The sequence below is a fragment of the Heteronotia binoei genome, chromosome 14, assembly GCF_032191835.1.
Source record: "Heteronotia binoei isolate CCM8104 ecotype False Entrance Well chromosome 14, APGP_CSIRO_Hbin_v1, whole genome shotgun sequence".
Lineage (NCBI taxonomy): Eukaryota > Metazoa > Chordata > Lepidosauria > Squamata > Gekkonidae > Heteronotia > Heteronotia binoei.
This window is the reverse complement of record NC_083236.1, coordinates 22,006,318-22,031,234: the sequence shown is the minus strand read 5'-3', so window position 1 is coordinate 22,031,234 and position 24,917 is coordinate 22,006,318. Positions and strand designations below refer to the sequence as shown.

General features: G+C 44.4%; 1 pseudogene; it reads right to left on the bottom strand.

Moving 5' to 3' along the window:
• Window positions 1-2,569: 2,569 nt before the first annotated feature.
• LOC132582270 (fatty acid-binding protein, intestinal-like) overlaps window positions 2,570-24,917 on the bottom strand; it is a 34,714-nt pseudogene continuing 12,366 nt past the window's right edge.

Here is a 24,917-nt window from a genome sequence, read left to right as displayed (position 1 = left end):
ATGAGTGACGCTACCCTGCTGGGCAACTCGATTCCCTCCACTATTCCACACAGAAGAGCCGATGGATCACAGGTTATGGTACACTATCAGTTCCTCCATTCAGCAATGAGAAGCTTGGAGTTGTTAGTACTAAAAGCCATAGTGATTTCCTTTCTCCTGCTTCTCTTCTTCTCTTGCATGGCTGGAAGGGCCCAGCCCTACGAGGAGAGACTTTGAGTGGGGAAGATATCTAAGTGAAATGTGATCAAATTGAGAAAATTATGAACCGTGTGGAGAGAGCAAACAGAAATGTTTCCCACTGTCCCAAAATTCTAGAACTTAGGATCATCCAACAACACTGCTCATCAGAAGGCGCAGGAGACAATAGGAAATATTTCTTTATGTGATGTGATGCTGATTAATACTACCGTATTTGATAGGGCAGACCCAAATGAACTAGACTTAACGCTGCTTTTTGCTATTATTCTAAAGGAGTGTCAAGCTTAGGCTTTATACCTGGCTTGAAAGGGGATGACATAGACCTTTTTGGCTACATACCAAAGTTTTTAGAAAACTTTGGGGGTAGAGTTCTCCCGAGTTAGTGGAGAATAGTCAATACATTCAAGCAGTCACAATGAACTTTTAGTTGATATAAATTGTACAGCTGTTTTAAAGACGATTAACTTGTTTTTATCAAAGATTTCAGGTTTTCACGGCTGGTAACATCATTAGGGTTTGTAGAATCTTTCGGGATCAAGTGCCGTGTTCTACTGGAGAAAGTTTTCCTTCCAGACGTTTCGTTCTCAGCTGCGGAGAACATCCTCAGTGGCGTTGCAGCCGGAGCAGGCGCTCAGACCTTCTTGGCTGCTGTGCATTGTTTTTAGTGTTTAACTTGGTTTAGTGTTTTAACTTTGTTTTTAGTGTTTTAACTTTGTTGTTACCCGCCCTGAGCCCACTTGCGGAGAGGGTGGGATAGAAATCCAAAATAATAAATAAATTCATGAAGCTGCCTTATACTGAATCAGACCTTCACTCTATCAAAGTCAGGATTGTCAGACCACCAGCAGCTCTACAGGGTCTCAGGCTGAAGCCTTTTACATCACCTCTTACCTGATGCTTTTAACTGAAGATGCTGGGCGTTGAACCTGAGGCCTTCTGCATGTCAAGCAGATGCTCTGTCAACAAGCCGCAGCTGCTCCCCAGTAATGCCACATTCATAGAAACAGTGCCAAATACAAGAATGCCCATGTTAAAATGCAGGTATTCCAAGAGTCCACAGATCCTGTACAACCCATGTCACTCAAGAAGCGGGAGGCAGAGTTCTAAAGGCATGAAGCAAGAACGGGAGCACCGAGGCTTACCTGTCATGCAAATAATTCAAGGACAAGCATCCATTGTCCTGAAAGAGGTAGTTGAAAAGCCCCACCTGTGGAAACTATCTTGAAACTCTATAAATCTTGACAACTTTAGACCTGTTCAAACTGTCTGTCTGTCTCCCCAGAAAAAGTATGTAGTGCTGAATTCAAGCCCAACATCCTGACTGGACTGGTGGAAGATCTGATGCTTGAAATGATGAAGAAGGACTGAAGATGCAGGCTTGTCAAGGGAGAACTTTAGTCTGTGACATCTTTTCCCTCGCCTTTCTTTCCCCCAATTCAAGGCCAGTGCTTTGTGGCAGGCTTATACAAAGGACTTGCTTCCATAATGTTTCCATTTAGTTTCTAGCCCAGTGTTTGAAATGTCCAAGAGTTTCTTGTGGCACCAGACCCACATTTTGGCCGTCCATGTTGCATCTGATTACATCCAGTTTACCCTTTCCTTTCCCCCCTCCCCTAAGAGTTCTTCTTTCTTGCTTGCCCCTATTTCCAGTTTTTCCTTCTTTCCTCTTTGCTTTCATGAGGAGCCAACTCAACACAGTATCAGCAGAATCTCAGCTGCAGCTGTGGCTTCCACCAGAGTGAATTGATTTAGAAGCGAGGCTCAGTTTTAAAGATGGGGTTTGCAGTGTGTCCATATGACTAATAAGGGTTTGGAAGACATTGAGGCACACCAGAGGGCTAACCTCATCACTACCCATCCATAGCGAGAGGGCTCTGCTGTGATCTCGTGCCAGATCCCTCGGCCTGGCACCATCTCTGTGAGCAAAGAGGAAAAGAAGGCTGACCTTGGTTTGAAAGGTTTATGTCTGTGGATACAAGGGAATGTTCAGTGCATTGACAAGTGCGGGACTGGATAGGCCACCATGAACTGTCCAGACAAATGTGAATCATAAGGACATTAGAACAGCTCCACTGGATCAGACACAGTGTCCATCTTTTCCAACATGTGGCCAGCCAGAAGCCTCTAGTATACCCACCTACACAAATATAACAACCTGATTGTTTCCAGGCCACCACTTCTGCACATGGATGTTTTGTTTGACTCCTATGGCTAATATATTCATGTGCTTGTCCTTGAAGTTGCTTAATCGATTTTTAAAACCACTATCCAAGCTACAAGTTATGGCCCTGAATCCTATAAATGAGTTAAGTGCTATTACTGTTGTCCATCCTGACCTACTGTCCACCAGTTTCCTTTTTTTTTTTAGAAACCAAGTTTGTTTATTTCCATTATGAAGGCTAGTATTCTTTCCAGTTCTTAGTAAAACTATTATCTAAATAGACATGGGACAGAAGATAAATAAGTTTTAGTTGTACAGTGACTATGTGCTTGCTGTAAAAAGCCCAGTTGTCATAGGTACAGTAATTCGTATTTCAATCCTGTTCAAGCGTTCCTGCAGATTCTCTTAGCTGAGACACTGTCATAAATGTAAGTTTGAACCAGTTCATCTCCAATGATCTCTCTGAAAGCCTCAAGTTCATTCCCATGATCTTATCTACAAGCTTACCATCTTCTATTATGCAGTTACTGTGGAGCTCGGTTCCATTGGCTAAACTGTAGTAAAAATCTACACCCAACATGAACACTATCTCTATGGTATGGAAATTGCTTGGTTCTTTGATAGTGAATGTGTTGCCCTGTTGTTGGAAAGTGAACTTCAGGTTTTCACGGCTCCTAGCTGTCTCTTCACTAAACTGACACCCATCACCTCCATGAACTTCTCATAATTTTCACTCTTTTCTACTTCCCAAGTACCATTTAACTGCCGCAATTGTTTGCTTTAACAAAGAAGTATCAGAGATGACTTCTGCCCAACCTGATGTCCACCAGTTTCCTTTCCTTCCTTTCAACCCTAGAAGCTCATAGGTATATAACCTTGAGCAGTAGAAAATGGCTAGATATTCTGTTCAGAACTAAGAGTTAAAAGGAGACATACATATTTAGCCACGCCCCATGTAATTTTTGGGTCATTATCTTTGAGCAAGAAGAGAATAACCTCTGGTAAGTAGGGAGATAAGTGGTTGCTTGATAGGGCCATAATGTAGTGGTTCCGGAGAGCCCCAAGCACTGGGCATTTGAGCAAAATGTGGAAAGGCGATTATTTGCAGGTCACAAGGACAGATTGTGGAAGAATATAAGCCCACCTGTTTAATTAAGCACACTGTTCCTATTCATGGACCTACCATGAGTATAAAGCAGGGGCACCAGTCATTGAGGCAAGCCCACATTCACTCAGCTACTGAGAGAGCACACATAGGCTAGGGAACAGGGAGTCCTCCACTGATTCTGCTCCCCTTACTTATGTTTGCTACATGCACTTCCTCAGCTGGAGAGGGCAGCCCTGACTCAGTCATGTTTTTGGCTATGTCTGTGACACACTGACTGACCAGGGCCAACATCACAGGTAGACTTAGGGGGGCACTCACCAACTGATGAGAGCTGCAGGTGGGCCTCATTACTCAGCCTTAACCTAGGCTAGCTGTAATTTTGACCAAGTCGCTATATCTTTTGCTCAACCTCTCTCTCGGGGTTCTTTTGAGATACTTGTTCATTTACTGCCCCGTAGCGCAGAGTGTTAAGGCTGCAGTACTGCAGTCCTAAGCTCTGCTCACAACCTGAGTTTGATCCCCGGCAGAAGCTGGATTTTCAGGTAGCCAGCTCGAGGTTGACTCAGCCTTCCATCCTCCCGAGGTCAGTAAAATTAGTAACTGGTTTGCTGGGGGGAAAGTGTAGATGAATGGGGAAGGCAATGGCAAACCACCCCGTAAAAAGTCTGCCGTGAAAACGTTGTGAGAGCAGCGTCACTCCAGAGTCGGAAAAGACTGGTGGTCGCACAGGGGACCTTTCCTTTACTTATTTACTTCATCTGTACCCTGTCTTTCTTCCCAAGAGGGACTCGAAATGGGAAAGGGTGTCCAGTTAAACTCTCTCACCCAGGGCTTACAAAAACCTGGAACTGGTGCTGATGCTAACTTTACCCCAGAGTGCTGTCCCCTTGCAAAGATTCAGAATGTTGTGTGCATTTCAGTAACTCATGTTGACTGCAGGCTGACAAAACTATTTGTGCAAGTTCAGGTGAACAGCAAGTATTGCTAGGGGGCTTTTGGAAATCCCACTCTGTTGAATGCCAACCCTAATTTTATCCTGAAAAGACTTGGCTGTTTGGTCATAAGAGTGCCGTCCATGGCTCTCCACCCTCTGCTCATCTGAAGTTCTGACATCAGACTGTGCAAAAATTGGCATCACATCCACATCGAGAAAGACGAGGCAGGAGCAAAACTCTCCCCTTTGGATTCTTTTCTGCTGCAATATGCAATTTGATCATGGGATTCAGTGACCCTCAGCCAAGAGAGGACTGGGCTTTACAGGGAGGCTGTCTCTGTTAAGACAGAATCAGGTGTAAGATGCTGTAAGGTCTTCTCCTTACAGAATGGAGCATAATGACAGGCTCTCAGTTAATTACTTTCAGCTTTCCACAGATCTTCAATTTTGACATATTTATTTCCCTCACTATGTTTCCCCCAGAATTAAACCCAAACTAAACTTGTTATTCCTGTTTGATCCTTGCATCTTTAAACATCTTCCTCTCCTTTCCTTTTATACCCTTAGAAGCCCATTGATTCACAGATCTTGAACAACAGAAGATACTTGCTTCTTCTCCCTCTTCCTCCTTATGCAAGGGCTAAAAGGACTAAAACAATTTTTGCATTGCTAAAGTAAACTTAAGAGCCCCATGGTGCAGAGTGGTAAAACTGCAGTACTGCAGTTAAAGCTCTCTGCTCACAACCTGAGTTCGATCCCGGTAGAAGCTGGATTCAGGTAGCAGGCTCAAGGTTGACTCAGCCTTCCCTCCTTCCGAGGTCGATGAAATGAGTACCCAGCTTTGCTGGGGAGAAAGTGTAGATGACTGGGGAAGGCAATGGCAAACCACCCGTAAAAAGTCTGCCTTGGAAATGTGATGCAACGTCACCCCAGAGTCGGAAACGACTGGTGCTTGCACAGGGGACTACCTTTGTTAAAAAAGAAAACTTAGGATCCTTATCACTGAACAAAAGAGCCAGGGTTTCCAGAGTGTAGAGGGACAGTTGGTTGATTAAAGGCTTAATACAGTGATGTTATATTCTCAAAAACCTGCATTAAAGCAGGGCGTGGAAGGATGTATCTAACTTATTCAGGCTGCAAGGGCACAGATTCTGTCAGAATTTCTGTCAAAAATCTTCTGTGTAAAATATGAATGTGTATGAATAATATTCAATCTGGCAAACGAAAAGGCTTTGCAGTAACAAGGGATGGCAAGATAGTAGACATAGGGGGGATGAATATCTTCATTATGCTGTCTGCTATTTTGCTGCCCACCCTCTACCTATATGTATGGACTGGTAACTTTCATTTCATTGTATCTGAAGAAGTGTAAGTGCAGACAAACCTTATACCTTGAATAAAACTGTTGATCTTAAAGGTGTTGCCGGACTCAACGTTTGTTCTATTAAGGCAGTTCCCTTTGTGTCTCACTGACCCTTTGCAGGCGCTTAATGAACGGGATGGAAAACTGCTGCTATTTCATAACCAAACTGTTTGGCTAGAGGCCACAGACTAGCATTCTGGCCCTCGAAAGAGGATCCCTGCAGTTTGAGTGGTACCTTGTGATGAGTGAGCCTCAGTTGGAGGGAGTCATACAATCCCTTTAGAAAGGAACCTCTAGTCTAAAGGCTTCTGGCTCATTAACCACAAATGGTCGCAAGGGAGACGCGGTCTTTGGCTTTCGTTCTCTCCTGCGCTGCAGTTAGCGTTCCAGGCTCTGCAGAGCCGAGGGCCTGCTGAGGAATCGGTTGCATTGGCCTCTGTCCTGTGGGCTCTGTAAAACTTCCAGTAGTGAAACACGTAAAAAGGAGGAGGTCTAAACAAGAGCAGTTGATGACCAAGTCAAATCTCCTTTGTCCCATCAAGAGGCTTCTTTGGCATGGGCTGCCCTTGCTCTGTTGGGGGCAGGAGGATATTACTTCCCGTACTTGTGGTGGATGGCAATCAGCAAGGCCCCCTAGCCCACCCAAAGGGCTTCTTTGCCCAGGTTGGTGTGGAGGAACCAGTGGAAGAACTGAAGAAGGAATGAATGGATAGACAGGGAGCTCAGCTTCCATGACCTAATTTTTATGTTGAAAGGGTGAAGAGATTCTTTCAAAACCCCTTGCGTGTGCTGAGGGAGAAGCACTTTTCTAATAGGGTTGCCAACTCTGGGTTGGGAAATACCTGTAGACTTTGGAGGCGAAGCCTGAGGAGGCAGAGTTTGAAGACAGGAGGGACCCAGTCGGTACAATGCCATGGAGTCCACCCTCCGAAGCAGCCATTTTCTCCAGGGGAACTGATCTCTTATGTCTGAAGATCAGTTGTAACAGCAGGAGATCTTCAGGCCTCATCTGGAGGCTGGCAACCCTAAAAGCAGTCTGGGGTCTGTCTCCCCAGGGAATGCCTCTTTCTTGTGTCTGAGATGGGCCAGAGATACCCCTTGCTGTGTGTTCCATTCTTATTGAAAGGAACGCTGGCAAGAATGAGAAGCAGGGCCTTCTTTGTTGTGGCACATACTTAAAGGAATTCTCTGCCTAGCTACATTGGCCTGATCCAACATGGCTTCTCTTATGTTCTTATGTCTGGGGCAGTGATGCTCTGTATTCTTGGTGTTGTGGGAGGGAACAGTGTGAGAACTTCTAGAGTCCTGGCCCCACTGATGGGCCTCCCAATGGCACCTGAGGTTTTTGGCCATTGTGTGACACGGAGTGTTGGACTGGATGGGCCATTGACCTGATCCAACATGGCTTCTCTTATGTTCTTAAGTCTGGGGCAGTGATGCTCTGTATTCTTGGTGTTTGGGGGGGGAGGGGCAAACAGTGGGAGGGCTTCTAGTGTCCTGGCCTCATTGGTGGAACTCCTGGTGGCCCCTGGGTTTTGGCCGCTTTGTGACCCAGAGTGTTGGACTGGACGGGCCATTGGCCTGATCCAACATGGCTTCTCTTATGTTCTTACATTACCTAACAAGCTTTCATAGTCATCCAAAACATTTGCCTATGAGAAGGTTTCTTATTTTTAATATTATTCAGTTCACTTGGGGGGTCAGCGTCCTAAGGGATAAGAAGTTCAGAGGTCAAGTGGGAGTGAGCTGTCAGCCAGGTGGTGGCTGGAAGAAGACAGCGGTTCCCGGTTGGCTCACATCATGACCCTGCTACCGTTCAGTCCTATCTCCAGTGCAGGCTCAGCTCTAGCATGGTTTGGCGCTGGTGTCTCTGCAGATGTGCTGGTGTATCATCCACCTATATTGATATATCTTGGTGTTACACAAGGGTTGGGCTAAATCACCAATGCAAGCTGCAGGGCTTTGTGGGGAATCTGTCGGATACCGAGTTTTTCACATTCGCACCACCCCTCACCATAACTGGGATCTCATTGAGCCCACTGCCCTCTTAGTAAAATACTCAGATTAACAACAATCGGAGCGGAAGATGAGCCTGAACTCTCAGCCCCTTTATTGTAGTCAAATCCATGGAGAACAAAATGAAACAAGCTAAATATTTTTAAAAAATAAGTTTTGGTGATCATTGGTGACAGCTCTGATATGAAATAAGTAGGGTCGTTGTTGTTTTTTTAAAGGAACAAAATAGGATAAGCAGAAGCCTGGAACTGCAAGAAGTCTCCCGCAGCCCAAACAAAACTTAAGAGTTTGCTTTTCAGAACTCAAAGCCTGAGACTGCATCTTTGAGAGTGTGCAGCATGACCCAGTGGGTGAATTGGGTATGCACGCCAAGAAGGAAAGACGCAAGAGGAAGATCTTTACGGATCACAGTCCCTGGTTGCCAGCTTTTCCCCACCACAAAACCCAACATCCCTCAGCAGGAACTCATCTTGGAATATTATCCTTGGACAGCTGCCTTGTTGTAGTAAGGGTAAGGCACCTCTCCCTGTTCAAAATGCTAGGCCCTTTGTAGGAAAGGGTGAAAAGGGGGATGGGGTTTTTGATCTTTTTTTTCCAAGCAGAGTTTGATAGCATTATTTACTTCTGTCCCCTTTTATGCCCCAAACCCAAGGAAACTTCCTACATCCGAGGGAAATGAGTACAGAAGCTGTCCTATCTGGCTACGTGTCGGCAGCCTAATGCTGATTTATTGAGTTATGCACTATTTACTGAGTTATGTGCCTTTTCCTCCCCAATATGAACAAATTACAAATCTGTTAATCAGAGACAAGTCAAGCCAGCATCAACAAGATAACACAGACAGCAAAACAGAGGTAAGCATTGCAGCCAGCAAGAGAAGAGCAGGCTTTGAGGCAGGATCTGAGTCCAAGGCAAAAGTCAAGAACCTCACCCTTGCCTTGAGCCTGTGTGGTAACACTGTTGGTGCCGAGGTGAACTTCCCTAAGGAGGGTGTTCTCAAGACAAGGTACCACTCCAGATTAGATTTTCTCCACAGTCACCTCCTACCTTGCCTCTGAAGGTAGGGGCTCCCCAGGAAGTGGCTCAAGTGCTTCAAGGATCTGTCCTGGGACCTGTTTTGTTCAACATCTTTATCAATGATTTGAATGAAGGAATAGAGGGAATGCTTATTAAATTTGCAGATGATACTAAATTGGGAGGGATTGCAAACACAGAAGAAGGCAGAAACAGGATACAGGATGACCCTGACAGGCTGGAAAACTGGGCTAAAACCAATAAAATGAATTTTAATAGGGATAAATGTAAAGTTCTGCATTTAGGTAGGAAAAATCCAATGCATGGTTATAGAATGGGGGAGACTTGTCTTAGCAGTAGTATGTGTGAAAAGGATTTAAGGATCTTAGTGCATCATACGCTGAACATGAGTCAACAGTGTGATGTGGTGGCTAAAAAGGCAAATGCAATTTTGGGCTGTATCAACAGAAGTATAGTGTCCAGATCACGTGATGTGATGGTATCGCTTTACTCTGCTCTGGTAAGACCTCATCTGGAGTATTGTGTTCAGTTTTGGGCACCACATTTTAAGAAGGATATAGATAAGCTGGAACGGGTCCAGAGGAGGGCGATGAAGATGGTGAGGGGTCTGGAGACCAAGTCCTATGAGGAAAGGTTGAAGGAGCTGGGAATGTTTAGCCTGGAGAGGAGGTGGCTGAGAGGTGATATGATCACCATCTTCAAGTACTTGAAGGGCTGTCATATAGAGGATGGTGTGGAATTGTTTTCAGTGACCCCGGAAGGTAGGACCAGAACCAATGGGCTGAAATTAAATCAAAAGAATTTCTGGCTCAACATTAGGAAGAACTACCTGACCGTTAGAGTGATTCCTCAGTGGAACAGGCTTCCTCGGGAGGTGGTGGGCTCTCCTTCCTTGGAGGTTTTTAAGCAGAGGCTAGATGGCCATCTGACAGCAATGAAGATCCTGTGAATTTAGGGGGAGGTGTTTGTGAGTTTCCTGCATTGTGCAGGGGGTTGGACTAGATGACCCTAGAGGTTCCTTCCAACTCTATGATTCTAAGTACCTCCAGGCATGGGGAAAGATGCCTTTCAGCTTACCCAGACCCAAGAAGTCTAAGGCCTTATAAGTCAAAATCAAAACTTTTAATTGCGCTTGGAAACACATTAGATGTGAGTAGCATAATACATTCATTGTGACAAGTCCCTGCAACCTTGCTGTTGTATTGTCAACCAGTGAATCTTTCCTTTAACATCCCAAAGCTGGGGTATGTGTCTGCTGTGGTTATCTACTTCGATGTCTCCTTTATTATTGGTAGAGAAAACTCAAGAAATTTGGTTTTCTCCTTGCCTACCTCTGTTCTCCCAGGGAAGAGTGAGCTCCAATCAAAGCATGACACCCTTTGTTGCTTCCATCCATTTGTCTCCTGGGAGGAGAAGGACCAGGGAAGAGGAGCTCTGAAATTGCTCCTGGAGCGAGAACAAATGGGAACAAAAATCCTAACCATTTCCATGATGACGGGCTTATTACACAGGAATGAAACTTGGGGCTGTAGAGGCCAGCTCCCTAAAGAAGACGTCTTAGTGTGTTGCAGCAATGAAAACCCCCCCCACACACACACACACGGTTTTGGGAACATTAGGAAAGAAACCAAAAGTTGAACAGTGAGTGTTGTGATGTTGTCGCCTACATCTTAAGCCACAGTTAGATAGCGAAGGTTTCCACTTCTTATTGCCTCATCTCAAGAAGGAAATCCAGGAGTGGATGATGCTACAGGAAAGGTCTCCTAAAAGATTCAAAGAAATTATGACAACCTCCCTAGGAGGAAACCTACTAAGAAAGGACAATAGACGTTTCTACAACTGAGTGTTAAAGATGCCGCCCAGATTCATGTTATTTCGCCCATATTTTGGATTTTTGAATGTCTTGGCTTCAAACTGAAGCTGGTAAATTAAGAATCCTCCATTATTCTTTTTTTTTGTTATTTCTGTATTTAGTACACTATACAAGCTGGCATGAATTAACAAACTAAACGATGCCATCTTTTATCTGTTTTTAGACTGCAGTACTAATTGTTTTAAATTGTTTTAGATGTCCAGATATTTAATGAAAACAATCTTAATGCCTTTCCCAACTCCCCAATACAGAATTAAAACTTTGATTTTGCAAATGTGCACTGTTAAGTTCAATAATCCTTTCTCCCTAACAAGCATCCTTCCTAAGACTATTCAGAGCCACCAAGAGGAAACCTGACTGGACAGAATGGATGATTTCATGCAAAGGTATCCATGGGGAGGTCAGACTCAGTGTGAGACAAGTTCAGGTGGGTAGCTGTGTTCATATGCAGCCAATCACTTATTGTAAGACACTCCTCCACCTGCACCAGCTGGTATGTCCTTGGGTCAGTCATAAATCTTCCAGAGCTGTTCCTCACAGGAGCAGTTCTCTCAGAGCTCTCTCAGCTCCACCAACCTCACAGTCACAGGGTGTCTGTTGTGGGGAGAGGAAGGGAAAGGAGATTGTAAACTGCTCTGAGATTCCAAGTGAAGGGAAGGAAAGGAAAGGTCCCCTGTGCAAGCACTAGTTGTTTCTGACTCTGGGGTGACATTGCTTTCACAATGTTTTCACGGCAGACTTTTTATGGGGTGGTTTGCCATTGCCTTCCCCAGTCATCTACACTTTCCCCCAGCAAGCTGGGTACTCATTTTACCAACCTCGGAAGGATGGAAGGCTGAGTCAACCTGGAGCCGTCTACCTGAAAACCCAACTTCCACCGGGGATTGAACTCAGGTCGTGAGCAGAGCTTAGGACTACAGTGCAGCAGCTTTAACACTCTGTGCCACAGGGCTCTTTTTAAGTGAAGAGAGGGGTATAAATCCAAACTACTACTCTTCCTCTTCTTCTTCTACTCAGAAATACAGTTTATGATAGAGATTTTAATCAGGAACTTCACAGTTCAAACTCTTGGCCTCTAATCTGCCTGCTTCCTGTGCTTCTGCCTATCATACTGTTGTGACTATCACTTTAATAACTGGTCCAGTGATAACTACTGTGGCAAGCATTATAAAATTGTTGTACAATTGAACTTCACTCACTATTGTACAGTGCTGACTGCAAATGATACACTGTCCTAGAATCTACTTTCCTAGATTCCATGTCTACACTGATGTTTGCCAGAATTGCTTCTTTCTTTGTAGTCAGTAAGAGGACGTCAGTTCCAACTAGGGTTGCTGGGCCCCACTTAATCGCTACCATCAGCTGGCAGGTGGGGGGACTTACCAGAAGAGAGAGGAAGGCCCAGGCAATGTGGCAATGTCACTTCCTGTGCATATAAGAAATGTTGTCATAACACCAGTTTGGTGTAGTGGTTAAGAGTACAGACTCTTTTAGGAGAACCAGGTTTGATTCCCCACTCCTCCTCCATGTGCACCTGCTGGGTGACCTTGGGTCGATCACAGTTCTCTCAGAACTCTCTCAGCCTCACCTACCTCACAGGGTGTCTGTTGTGGGGAGAGGAAGGGAAAGGAGACCATAAATTACTCTGAGACTCTGAGTGAAGGGTGGAGTATAAATCTAATCTTGTCTCCTCTCCTCCCTCCCTCCCACTCTCTCAGTGCCCTTTTGGGTAATGCTCTGGTATTTGGGCAAAAACTCTATGGTAGAAACCATTCTTATCATAGAGTTTTTGTTCCGTGTGATGATGTCACTTCTGGTACACACCAGAAGTGATGTAGCCATATCACCGGTGATGTTGCCTGGGCCTCCCTCCTGCTCCTGGTAAGTTCCTTCCATTTCCTGCCAGTTGCCAGGAGAAACTGACAATCCTAGTTCCAACCATCATTTTAAGGAAAGAGTCCTAAAGGATTCATCAAGGTTTAGAAAAGTCTTACTTGTTTGAGATCACCCAACCATAGTTGAAAGTGTTGAGAAGATATTCAGGTTAGACTGGTTTGCTCCTTCAGTGTTCTGGGCTCCTCCTGGAAACCTCTCAGCTTCCCCCCCCGCCCCGGTCCCATCTCACCCAATAAATTGCTATCTCTCTCTCTAAAATGCACGTTAACTTCCATCAGAGAAGGAAATAACACATTTCTTTTGCTTATTTAATGGACCAGCTGGAGAAAAAGCTCAGGGGTGTGGCCGTAGACTGTGAAAAACATTGAGGGGGAAAAAAGAGCACTTTTGCCTCAAATAGCCTCATATTTTCAAGGCTGGAAGTTCCAGCCAGTAAAAATACAAATCATATCCAAAGGCAACAGAAAGATGTAGCATCTAAGACAAACCAGGGAAAATAGAGCATAGAAGAATGGGAACAGCAACAGAAGATGTCATCAGCCTCTTGGAGAAGGGAAACACCGCAGGGCCGTGGGTGCTTCTAGTAAAGGATTGTGGGAAGCAAATTCTTCAAAGGGTTTCAATTTTCTTTTGCTTTGCTTTGCTGTTCAAAAGCCTTGTGTGAAAACTTGCCTAGAGTTGCACAGTGATTTTAGGTCCCCAATATCCATTTTGAATAGTCTTAGGTCACATCTGTGGGAGTTTCCCAATCCATTCTCAGGTTTGTTGAGAAACAAACTTTCTGCTGGGATAACTCTTGTAGCAGCATCTAGAGCTGACGAGGATAAGTTGGAAACATCTCCTATCTGGCAGGGAAAACGCTAAAATCCCCCTTTGAAAATTGTATTTGAATGTAGAATGTGAAACGTGAGTTCTTTAAAAGAGGCATCAAAGATGAAATCCTACAAGGTATCAAATACAATTACTAGTCAATTGCCATATTTAGACAAGTACTATTCTCAGAAATATCCTATATCAACTAGAACTCAGAAGAAACATCCTTTCTGAAATAGGAGAGCTTGTACTTCTTGTATTGGGAAAAGAGATTTTCTGTAACGTTGGACTCTGACCAAGAAATTCTCCCTCATGCACCAGCTTGAGGGCTTCCTGCCCCTCTGCTCTCTGGATCATTCTTTACATGGCCCTAACAGAAGAGTCCCATGGTGCAGAGTGGTAAAGCTGCAGTACTGCAGTTGGAGCCCTCTGCTCATGACCTGAGTTCGATCCAAGCGGAAGCTGGTTCAGGTAGCCGGCTCCAAGTCGACTCAGCCTTCCATCCTTCCGAGGTCGGTAAAATGAGTACCCAGCTTGCTGGGGGGAAAGTGTAGATGACTGTGGAAGACAATGGCAAACCACCCCGTAAAAATTCTGCCGTGAAAACATTGTGAAGCAACGTCACCCCAGAGTTGAAAACGACTGGTGCTTGCACAGGGGGACTACCTTTACCTTTTTAACAGAGACTAGTGAAGATGCTTCTAGAAAACTCCCAAGCACAGTGAGAATGGAACAGTTCTCTCCTGTCTGTTATTAGGTAATATGCATCTGAATGTGGAGATTTTATGTATCTAACAACTATGTTTGCCAGCCTATAGGTGGGACTTTGCAATCTCTTGCTTTTACAACTGATCTCCAGCCTGCAGAGATCAGTTTCCCTGGAGAAAACAGCTCCGTTGGAGGGTGGCTTCTATGGCGTTATTCCCTACTGAGTTCCCTCCACCCCCTAAATCCTGCCTTCTCCAAATTCAGCCCCTAAAATCTCCAGGTATATTCCAGTCTCCAAGTATATCCCAACCCAAAGCTGGCAACAACTGTTAACAACTGCTGATGAAACCTGCCTGTTATGAATTTGCCTGAATGCCAGTATGGTCAGATATTTATAACAGAGAATGCCCACAGTTCAGTTAAATCTGAAAAAGCATTGGGTATCAGCTATCTAATCTTGAATATAATATCTAGTGTTGAATTCACATAATATAAGGCAAAATATTGTGAGTGCCCATGCACAAAACACTTATATGTCTAATATGGTGAAATCCATTACTCAGGTACCTTTGCATTATAAACTTTACCAGGAAGAATGGACTCATCCTATATTACCACTTTTGTCTAAATTTGATGCTCTGCAATCTTACCTGAAATTTAAGCCAGAATTTTTTGCATAATTTCCTCCTAAAAGTTTCTTAGAGCATTGTATCTTATGCTGTGGCTAGATTTTGTTGCTTAGTGATTAGAAAATGTAAATCCTTTATAACTGAAGATATATTGTAACTTGTTTTTATCTACACTGGGTTTTATCTTTTCTATACCTATTATTTTACTTTTATGTTATTACTAATTCATTAGCTATTGTGAACTGACAGTATTGCTGGCTTTTGTTGTAATACATGAAATGGAATTGAATGTATATATAGATATTCACTGCTGGGTAAATATTCAGCAAATATGTGAACGTTCAGCTAGGTGATCAAACAGAAGAATAGTTTTAAATAATAGGAGCTTTAACTTTTGGTGCAGACTCAGTGGAGCTATTACAAATGACTACTGTGATCTACTAAAATTTCGTCTACGTTTTAATACTGCTGTATCATATGAACATGATCGGAAAAGCCCCGTGGCACAGAGTGGTAAAGCTGCAGTACTGCAGTCGGAGCCCTCTGCTCACGACCTGAGTTCGATCCCAGCGGAAGCTTGTTCAGGTAGCTGGCTCCAGGTTGACTCAGCCTTCCATAGATAGATAAATTTATTGTCATTGTTCTCAAAAAAGAAAATGTGAGCAACGAAATGAGGTGCTCTTCCACAAACATACCAACGCATCAACACCCCCAAAAAAGGACATATACATAGACCATTTAAATGCATCTAAAAACAAATAACCATTCATGACCCTGCATTTAGCCTAACCACAGCACTTGGATAAAAGCTGCCCTTGAATTTATTTGTCTTAGCCTTCAACACTCTATATCGCCTACCTGACGGTAAGATCTCAAATAGCAAGTGGCCCGGATGTGAAGGGTCCCTTAAGATCATTTGTATCCTTCCAAGGTCGGTAAAATGAGTACCCAGCTTGCTGGGGGGAAAGTGTAGATGACTAGGGAAGGCAAATGGCAAACCACCCATAAAAACTCTGCCGTGAAAACATTGTGAAAGCAACGTCACCCCTGAGTCGAAAAGGACTGGTGCTTGCACAGGGGACTACCTTTACTTTTTTTTTTTAATCATATGAACATATATTTTAGTAGTATACCTCTGACAGATTAGTACATTTTACTTTTTTATTTGTGATAGATTTGTGCTTTTTATCTGGTCTATGACTGTTATAATAAAATTCAACATTCAGAGGACAAATGAAATCAACATTGCCAATAATGTTGAGGAAAGTTTTGGGGAACAGACCAAAATTGTTTTAAGAATCATTTGTAGGTTACCAACTGTCAGTAAGAAGACATGGGCTCCAAAGTGTGTGTGTGTGTGTTTTGCCATCTAGTTGCAACTGATTTATTGTGATCCCGTAGGGTTTTCAAGGCAAGAGATGTTCAGAGGTAGCTTGCTATTGTCTGCCTCTGCATAGCAACCCTAGTTTTCCTTGGAGGTCTCGCATCCAAATACTAATGAAAGCCAACCCTGCTTAGCTTCCAAGACCTGATGAGATTGGACTGGCCTGGGCTATCCAAGTTACCAATATCAGTTAAGCAGTTTTTTGGAGGGCACTATTGTACAATGCACTACAAAAACAAACTGAATTGGACACATGATACATGAATACGTGAGAGAAGGCATGCATGCAAACCTGTTTAAAAGATGCCTATTGCTACAGCAAATATTATGGGGTACTTGAACAGACAGTGCCAAGCATGAGCAAAGAAAACGTGAAACTCCTGTGTAGTTCTAAACCAGTTTCCAGTAGAGGCAGGATCGGATCTACATGTTTTTTGAGGAGGGGCAAAATTAAAAAATTATGCCCCCTTATGGGCCATTCTATCTTATGGTCCCATAGAATACAATGGACTCCATGCCCAATTTGGCACCCCCCCCTCCATCGATGCCCGGGGCAAGCACCCCCCTGTGCCCCCCCCTAGATCCGGCCCTGAATAGAAGCCACACTAGGTAATAGGGAGATGAACCATAAACCAATAGGCAATGTAAATACACTAGAAACAAAAGGCTGCAAATATGAGAGAAAGCCTAATGTGTGTCAGCTAGTTGCAATGTTAAAAGAAGAAGAAGAAGAAGAAGAAATTGGATTTATATCCCGCCCTCCACTCCGAAGAGTCTCAGAGCGGCTCACAATCTCCTTTACCTTCTCCCCCACAACAGACACCCTGTGAGGTAGATGAAGATATTGGATTTATATCCTACCCTCCACTCCTAAGAGTCTCAGAGCGGCTCACAATCTCCTTTACCTTCTCCCCCACAACAGACACCCTGTGAGGTAGATGAAGATATTGGATTTATATCCTACCCTCCACTCCTAAGAGTCTCAGAGCGGCTCACAATCTCCTTTACCTTCCTCCCCCACAACAGACACCCTGTGAGGTGGGTGGGGCTGGAGAGGGCTCTCACAGCAGCTGCCCTTTCAAGGACAACCTCTGCCAGAGCTATGGCTGACCCAAGGCCATTCCAGCAGGTGCAAGTGAAGGAGTGGGGAATCAAACCCGGTTCTCCCAGATAAGAGTCCGCACACTTCACCACTACACCAAACTGGCTCTCCATTAATTGGACCATTAATTACCATCCTACCAGCATTCTTCCCTTCTAGTTATAGCTAAGTTTCTTTACCCTACATCCATTGTTTATTTTGGTATGCAGGAGACAGGGAAATCCCATACCCATAAGATCTTTCCAGTATCTGAACACAGCATGTCAGTCTGGCTCTTCTTGTTGGTCATGAGACTGGTGTTCATGTGTGGCAGACTTGCAGGTGCGTACCTTGGGACATCTTGCTTTCTCAGCCATCAGCAGTACATTCTGGAGACTGCCAATGAGAAAGTTTGGGCTGGGGTACAAGGAAAAGTATTCCTGTATAACATGATTGTGCAGGCAAACAGTCAGGGGTTCCCTTATGTCTGGAAGCCTGTGCAATCTGGTTCTTGTGGCATCTCAACAGCTGCTTACTTTAACCCACTTGGCAAAGTTAATAGTCAAAACACCTTTCTGGGCTCCATTGGCTGAATCCAAAGCTAAATTGTTCCCAAAGCAATTAGAACATTCATAGAAAATAAGATAAGATACAGTAACCTATGCTTCTCTTCACCCCACAGTTGGGGGTATCTGGTGGGAAGGGACTTCTGTTGTAAGAAAAAAAAAATCTGGACAAGCTTTAAACAAGTTGCATCTCTAAAACAAATGTTTTATCTCAGTGCTAAGAATGGTTTCTATGGTGTTTGCAATATGGTTGCCCACTCTGAGTTGGAAAATTCTGGGAGATATGGGGGAGCAGAGCCTGAGATAGTGTCGTCGACTCTGGGTAGAGAAATTCCTGGAGATTTTGGGGGTGTAGCCTGGGAGGGTAGGGTTTTAGGAGGGGAGGGACCTCAGTGGGGTATAGTGTCATAACGTCTACCTTCCAGAGCAGCCATTTCCTCCAGGAGAACTGTTCTTTGTAACCTGGAGACTAGTTGGAGACTAGAAACCCTCGTCTACAACTACTTGCAGTTAGATGTTCCTCCTGGAACATACTGCAGTCACACAGTGCTGTAACACTGCAGTCTTAGCGAAAGTCACAATTCCTGAGGGCAAATTACTCAGATAGAGACCGTGAGTTGTCCACTTCAGGGTCAAAAATGTATGAGATTAACCAGTCTATTGCAGAATTAGGATTTACAAACCATGCTGTTTGCACCCCCCCCACACACACACAAAAAAAAAAACTCAGGAAGACTTGAGTTTTTAAGGCCCAGTTCTAAATCCATACCTTTTGGTGCTCCTGATGATGTCTGTTGATGTTCAGAAAATGTAAAGTCAGCAGGTACTTCAAAGACAGTCTAGTCTGAGATATTGCTTAAAATGCAGAGGACAGAGCCAATGAGCAATACATGCTCATTGGAACAAGTTTCCAAATTTTGTTGTTATTGTTTTGCTAGCAAGTCGCAATCGACTTATGGCGACTTTGTGGGGTTTTCAGGGTAAGATTTGTCACTGCCTGCCTCTGCATAGCGATCCTGATGTTCCTTGGTGGTCTCCCATCCAAATACTGACCAAGACTGACCCTGCTTAGCTTCTGATAGCTGACAAGATCAAGCTATCCTGATCTATCCAGGTCAGTCCAAATTCCTACTGTTCAACATTTCAAGCTTTGGCTTAGCCTGGAACTACAGTGCAATGGTTGTTTCCTCCCTCTCTGTGTATTGCATGTTGCCCTACTTTTGATCAGCTTCCAATATATTCTCTTCAGTGAGGGGTTTTAAACGGGCTTGTCAGCTAATGAATGGCTCTGACACATCACATGAAATGCACTGGAGTCATGAAATGCACTGGAGTCTTGGGTAAGGTTGAAATAAACCTGAGATCTTGGAGTAAGTTACAATTAAGTTAATTTACTGCGGGATTTGGAGAAATGGGGGACAGAGATCAGACACTTAACGGGAGATTTACCAGGCTCTGTGGGGCTTTGATGAGCTGTCTCCCAGATAAAGACACCCTCGGAAAACAAAAGCTTCCCTCCAGCACCAAACCCTTGAATTGGCAACTCTAACACATTCTTTTTGTTCACCTCCAGGATGGCTGGCAGGTTCAGCCAAAGGAAAGAGATTGTAAATTACAACAAAAAGAGAATTAGAAGATGTTGTTTTAATCAGGCTACTGAATGACTTCATTGCAAAGCTGTGCGGGCCACGGTGAATGCAATGTAAGGCCTTGACGCACCGGGGGGAGAGCTTTTGCTTGGCAAAGCCGGCCTGGTTTAGTCTCCGTCAGAATAAGATCTTTCAACACTGCCTACGGTTGAGTTCTCAGGCAAGCCCTGGCGTTCCTTCCCTTTTCTTCTATTGTGTCAGCTTTGAATCGCTCCTTCAGGACCAGAAAGGCGGCTTCAAGTTGTGAGCGAGTCAGCTAGACCTCTGCTCTTCAGAGAATTCTTTCCCACTACTTCCTAGTCTGCTGATGCTTCATGGTTGCTTTGTGCAAGGGACAACACTTCTGTTGTACATTGCTGTCCTTATTTCATCCCCGAGTCAAGAGGTGCCTTTTCAGATGGTTTAGTACTAGTTTGTTGGTATTTCTGGTGTTTCCACAGGTCCTATTTCACTCCCCCTCCCCATCTCTGAGTGCGAAGGAGCTGATGTACCTTGACTGTCTTGTACATCCCCATGAATGGGTGCTCTTGAACACTAAAGGCTGGACTTACACTGAACAGCCAGCAGGAGGTGCTGCTGAAACTAGCATCTCTGTGTCAAGGTGCCCACCCCCATATTGGAATACTCAAAATGTTGCATGTTTTTCTCCCCTACTGCATATTCTTGGGTATCAGAGGTAAGTGCAGGGAAAAGCTGATGTTCCAATGCAGGCTATACAATATCCAACTCACAGAGGTGTTGAACTCATTTGTTCCCAAAGTGTGATTAACATGTGGAATTCACTGCCACAGGAGGTGGTGGCGGCTACAAGCATGGCCACCTTCAAGAGGGGGTTAGATAAAAATATGGATCAGAGGTCCATCAGTGGCTATTAGCCACAGTGTGTGTGTGTGTGTATATATATACATATATATTTGGCCGCTGTGTGACACAGAATGTTGGACTAGATGGGCCATTGGCCTGATCTAACATGGCTTCTCTTATGTTCTTATGTTCATAAATGTCACTTTGTTGGGCCAGGCCATGTGTGCCATAAAATGCAATGCCAGGTACCAGAGATATAAACCCAGTTAACAATCCTATTTTTTTTTTACTCAAACTACAAATGTGCTTAGAACGTTAACACTCTTGTAGTATTTCCTTAAAGTATCTCCCTGATGCCCACACAGCCTCTTTGGTTTGGTAGAAAAAGTAATGACCAGTTGTTTGGGGAATTGATAAGAGCCCTGGAGGGGCCGCTTCTGGCCCTTGGGCCGTCTGTTTGACACCCTCAAGACTATCTGAAGACAATGTAAGTATTCAGAGAAGTCTGAAATGAGTTGGTTTCCTTTTGTTGCTGCACCAGTACTTTTGCACAAAGCATCTATTGCAGGACTTTGGACAGGATCATAACTTGGCATGGCAGTGTGGGCGCCACTGCCTCACACACTCCTGACCCCCCCCCCCTCCTCTCCCCCACTGCCCTCCAGCTTGAATGAATTCTCCAGCTGCACCGGCATCCTTCCCCTCTTTCCTTCCTTGCAACCTTTGGACTCTCTGGCAGTGGCACCGTGCAGGGCATGCCTTGCTCATGCACTTTGCAGTAAGGATGAGGCTGGTGGGTGAATAAGGACAGAGAGAGAAGACAGGCAACCTCTTATTTGGCTCCAGTGCACTTTTTCCTTCTCCAAGTGGTGGCTGCTGATCTCCTGGGATTACAACTGATCTCCAGGTGAGAGAGATCAGTTCACCTGGAGAAAATGGCTGCTTTGGGACTCTACGGTATTGAAGTCCCTCCCCTCCCCAAACCCCGCTCTCCTGAGGCTCCACCCCCAAAATCTCCAGGTATTTCCCAACCCAGAGCTCCTTGAGGGTTTTGGTTGCTTTAATGTCAAGCTCAATCAGATAGATTAATATTCTTACAAGAATAAATGCAAGATTTCCCTCTTTTGAGGAGAGTCCAGCATTATTTTTTAGAATGGTCCATGTTATAGAACTAGGATTGCCAATCCCCAGGTGGAGCAGGAGATCCCTCGGATTGGAGGTCCTCCCCCTGCATCAGGGTCATCAGAAAGCAGGTGGAGGGATGGGCACTCCATTATTCCCTATGGAAACTGATTCCATAATGGAGAATTGATCTGCGGGTATATGGGGCTTGGGGGGTGTTTTTTGAGGTAGAGGCACCACAATTTCAGCATAGCATCCAGTGGCTCTCCCCAAAATACTCTCCAAGTTTCAAAAAGATTGGACCAGGGGATCCAATTCTATGAGCCCGAAAAGAAGGTGCCCCTGTCCTTCATTATTTCCAATGGAGGGAAGGCATTTGAAAGATGTGCCGTTCCTTTAAATGTGATGGCCAGAACTCCCTTTGTAGTTCAATTATGCTTGCCACAACCTTGCTCCTGGCTCCACCCCCAATGTGAGGAAAAGCCCCCTACTTTTCATACATATGGACATCGTGATCACCAGTATGGTTGCCAGGGTGCCTGGAGATTTGACTCTCACACATCTGCTCTAAGAAGTGGACTTTGCCCACAGCTTCTAAGGCTTATGTGGCAGCTTTGCATTCTACATCTGGATGGGTGTTAGCCAGAATTCTGCTCCTTGTGTGCCCAGTCTTGGCCGCTGCAGTGGAAGGAGCCAGGCCACCATGTTTCCAGCCTGTCTCCATGAACCAAAGGCTAACACCAGAATCCATCTTGCTTTCCTGATCCAAGCATACCCTGCCAGCCTGGACTCCATTCCTTCTTAGTGGGAAGATCACGTACACACCCTGTGTCACCCTTGGCCTGCAAGCAACCCATCTGCCTCATGAATGGATTAATAGCTCAATTGTTGGTCCTGATTGTCTAGCAGAATCTTAAACAATGCTTCCTGCCCATGAGATGATGGAATAAGAGGAAGAACATCTCCTGTCATTACCAGCTCTTTTGTCTACACCGGGGATACCTAGGTCCATATCTGATTCCCTATTGTCACCTTCCCAGATAATCCCATTTAACCTCAAGTATCCAGCCATTCCCATTCTCACCCCAGTCTAATACCTTGGAGCCGCCTCAGGCAATATTGCAGCTTGGAAATTTCCAGGTTCACCGGACTAAGGTGAAGTTCATTGGTCAAAGCTGACACCCAATTGGATGTCACCAAAGGAATCACCATTGGCTCTGCTAATGTCCAGCCTCCTTGGTCATCACAGAGCCTCCCCCTGCTCCTCCCCAAGACCTCCCAGCCCCTAAGGGTCTAAGGGAGTCTATTTAACCTCTGACCCAACTCCACTCATGTGTGCATCTAACAGTATCCCAGTTCCGCTGTCTAGATCCATCCCCAATTCTGGCCACAGTTTTGGGTCCATTTCTCCTGTCCTCTTATGTCGCCATTGGAAACCTTCCTGGAAGACTACGATGGTAAATATTACCCTGTTTGTCTACCCATATATGTTACCCCTATCAATCTATCTGTGTTTCCTAGACCTGTGTGAATGTGTGAGTGTTTTGTATTTTTATCTTGTGTGAAAGAACTATTATTTTAAATAAATTACAATTGGTTTTATTAAAATTAGACTCCCTTTATTGAGCATCACTATCTGGATGGTTGAGCCTTGTATACATTTGGTAAAAAGATTCCTATTGGGCCAGTCTCCCCTCAACCTAATTCCCCAACCTCGTTTTGAGGGCATTTGGCCTAACACCAATGTCTCCCAGCTCCACCCCCAAAGTCTCCTGGGTCCACCCCCAAAGTCCCCAGATATTTCTTGAATTGGAGTTGGCAACCTTATACAGAACATGGCAATATCAAAGATGAATATAACCATTATCTGCTATTTCAGTACAACTTAGTCCTCCCTAAAATGTTCTGCTATAGCAGAATTTGTCTTGGGTTTTCCATACTCTGAAGATGTAAGGCCTTGTGATAACAGCAGGTACAGCAAGAGGAGTTCTGTCAAGGGCTAGAAAGGACTTGAGCTGACTGACTTGCTGAGCTGCTGCTCTCTTGAATTCCTCTCCCCCCTGCTGCCGCTTCTCTTTCTCCTTCCTTATCTTCTGTAACTCTGCCAACCAGCCAGCCTCCCCAGAACAGCCATCCCTCAGTCTAGGGGTTGCCAAACTTGCTTAATGTAAGAGCCGCATAGAAAAAATGTCAGATGTTTGAGAGCCACAAGACATGAATGTCAGAGTCGGAAGGAAGGAAGGAAGGAAGGAAGGAAGGAAGGAAGGAAGGAAGGAAGGAAGGAAGGAAGGAAGGAAGGAAGGAAGGAAGGCGAATAGATGGGAGGAAAAGGTGGAAAGAAAACAACTTTAAATGCATTCTCCAAGCTGCTGGCTGGCTTGGCAAAGTGATTTAAAGAGAGAAATGCCTTCTCCGAGCTGGCCAGTAGGGCAGTCGGGGCTTCAAGAGCCACACAATATGTGTGAAAGAGCCACATGTGGCTCCTGAGCCACAGTTTGGCTACCCCTGCCTCAGTCCATCTAACTGCGCTCTGAAGGTCTTTGATTATTGAACTTTTAAAAGAATGAAAGCTAATTATATAGTTATATTTGTTCAGTCAGCTCTCCTTGTTGATTTCGCATACCATCTGATTTCCTCATTCTTGGTGTTTAATCTGTCAGATCAGGAACCTTTGTTTCATAATAGTTGGTTAGTACCCTATAGACAGGCAGAAAAGAAGAATCTGCTGTGCCGGTGAAATAAGTTAGTGGACTTACCCTTTCTTCCTGAAGGACTGCTTTTGGGTAAATGGACAGAACCAAACAACAATAGACAAAAAACAGAATTGATACACATATTTTTATCAGTAGCTCAAACCACATTAGTGGCAAATTGGATACATAAATTACCCCCTACTATTAAATCCTGGCAAAACCTAATTTGGGAATATTTTTATATGAGCAGAATCTCAGTTAACACAATACAACTGCCATCAGTTAAGTATGAATCTTATAAATTATGTGGCAGGAAAAGGCATTATTCCAGAAAACCCTTTATACAGGAAAATGATTTATTTTTGATATATATTTTTCCCTTTGAAGAACCTGGAATTGTGTAAAGTTATAGCTAGGTTAAAACTGTGTATTTAAACATTATTAATAGTTTTCTATATAGTAATATGTAGTTGTATGTTATTTGCATTAATACTCAAATAAAAATTAATTTGAAGAAAGGTCAGTGGACCAAGTTTTGATATTTAATCAGTAAAACGCGATATAGCTATGATCACGGCCATTGCGAGCAAGGAGGAGGTCATCATAGGTTTTCCTAACCAAGGAAGGTATTTGAAGAGGGGTTTCATGGCGCAGAGTGGTAAAGCTGCAGTACTGCAGTCCAAACTCTGCACACAACCTGCGTTTGATCCCAGCGGAAGCTGGGTTCAGGTAGCTGGCTCAAGGTGACTCAGCCTTCCACCCTTCCGAGGTCGGTAAAATGAGTACCCAGCTTGCTGGGGGTAAAGCGTAGATGACTGGGGAAGGCAATGGCAAACCACCCCATTAAAAAGTCTGCCATGAAAAAGTGATGCAACGTCACCCCA